This window comes from Phalaenopsis equestris, unplaced genomic scaffold (genome assembly GCF_001263595.1).
Source record: "Phalaenopsis equestris unplaced genomic scaffold, ASM126359v1 Scaffold000054, whole genome shotgun sequence".
NCBI classification, from domain to species: domain Eukaryota; kingdom Viridiplantae; phylum Streptophyta; class Magnoliopsida; order Asparagales; family Orchidaceae; genus Phalaenopsis; species Phalaenopsis equestris.
This window is the reverse complement of record NW_018164496.1, coordinates 2,573,440-2,575,025: the sequence shown is the minus strand read 5'-3', so window position 1 is coordinate 2,575,025 and position 1,586 is coordinate 2,573,440. Positions and strand designations below refer to the sequence as shown.

General features: G+C 37.8%; 1 protein-coding gene across 1 annotated transcript in view; it reads right to left on the bottom strand.

Moving 5' to 3' along the window:
• The window catches only part of LOC110019315 (ribose-phosphate pyrophosphokinase 4-like), a 78,284-nt gene that overhangs the window by 64,248 nt on the left and 12,450 nt on the right, over window positions 1-1,586 (bottom strand). The window lies entirely within an intron of this gene.

Here is a 1,586-nt window from a genome sequence, read left to right as displayed (position 1 = left end):
CCCGAACCGAGCCAGTTAATTCAGCTCAAAAACAAAGGCAAAAAAACTACAAACCAGGTCAATTGATTCAGCTCAAAAACGAAGGCAAAAAACCCCAAACCGAGCCAATTAATTTCAGCTCAAACGAAGACAGAAAACTCCAAAAGAATCAAAGCCAAATCTCCATTTAATATAGGTATATTTTCAGCCAATATTTTAATTCAGCAATTAATTCAGCTCAAAACGAAGGCAGAAAACTCCAAAAGAATCAAAGTCAAATCTCCATTTAATATAGGTATATTTTCAGCCAACATTTAATCCAACAAAAAGGTAAATCCGATCTCATTAAATGAACTAGCATAGGGTCTTTTAAACATAATTTCATGAAGCCATAACCAAGCCGCCCCCCCCACCCCAAATATAATTTTCAGCATTAAGAAATATTTCAGCATATGTTCCAACAATGGAGGGCAATAAAAGAAGCAAGATAAGCCCCAAATATAATTTTCAGCATTAAGAAATATTTCAGCATATGTTCCAACAATGGAGGGCAATAAAAGAAGCAAGATAAGCCCCAAATATAATTTTCAGCATTAAGAAATATTTCAGCATATGTTCCAACAATGGAGGGCAATAAAAGAAGCAAGATAAGCCCCAAATATAATTTTCAGCATTAAGAAATATTTCAGCATATGTTCCAACAATGGAGGGCAATAAAAGAAGCAAGATAAGCCCCAAATATAATTTTCAGCATTAAGAAATATTTCAGCATATGTTCCAACAACGGAGGGCAATAAAAGAAGCAAGATAAGCCCTCAAATATAATTTCTAGCATTAGGAAGATTCCAGCATATGTTTCAACAACGGAGAGCAACAAATTAAGCTAAGATAAGCCAACAAATATAATTTCCAGCATTAGGAAGATTCCAGCATATGCTTCAACAACAGGGGCAGCAAATAGGAACAAAAATAAGCCCAAACATGTTTTTTCAATTTATAAAACGCTTCCAGATTTCATGTCATTCGAAATAATGTAAAATAGAGGAGAGGAGAAGAATACCTCTTTAGTGTAGACTTAAAGCAAAGCACTAAAATAAGATTGAAGAAAGCACCACAGAAATTTCTCCTAAAAGCCTCACGCAAAAGCTTTCCCAGTTTTTTTAATTCTGCAAGCCGCAAATCCCTCGTACGACAGAGAGGAAGTAAAACTTCTTTCAAACAAAAAGGATCTATCCGTATGCTAACCGTGAAAGAGGAAGAAAGCAGATGCAAAATTTCTTCTAAAGAACTCTCTCAAGAACACTCTCCCTCTTTTTGTTAGCAAAAGAAAACTTCTCACCCTTACTCACACAGCCACTAACTATCCTCAGGAAGCCAAAAGGCAAAGAAAAGAAAAGGAATGTCGATCATTTGCCGCCCTAGCCTACCAATCGAGCGAGAGAAAGGAATCAACATCATAAATGAGGAGAACGCTCGGCCTCGAGGAAGAGAAGCGTCGGCCAAGTGGAAACCCTCGATTAGAGACTCGCTCGGTCAAGCGGAGATCGAAGAGGCGAGCCGCAAATGCGAATGACACAAGAAAGGAGAAGAAGCTCGGGGTCGGCGAG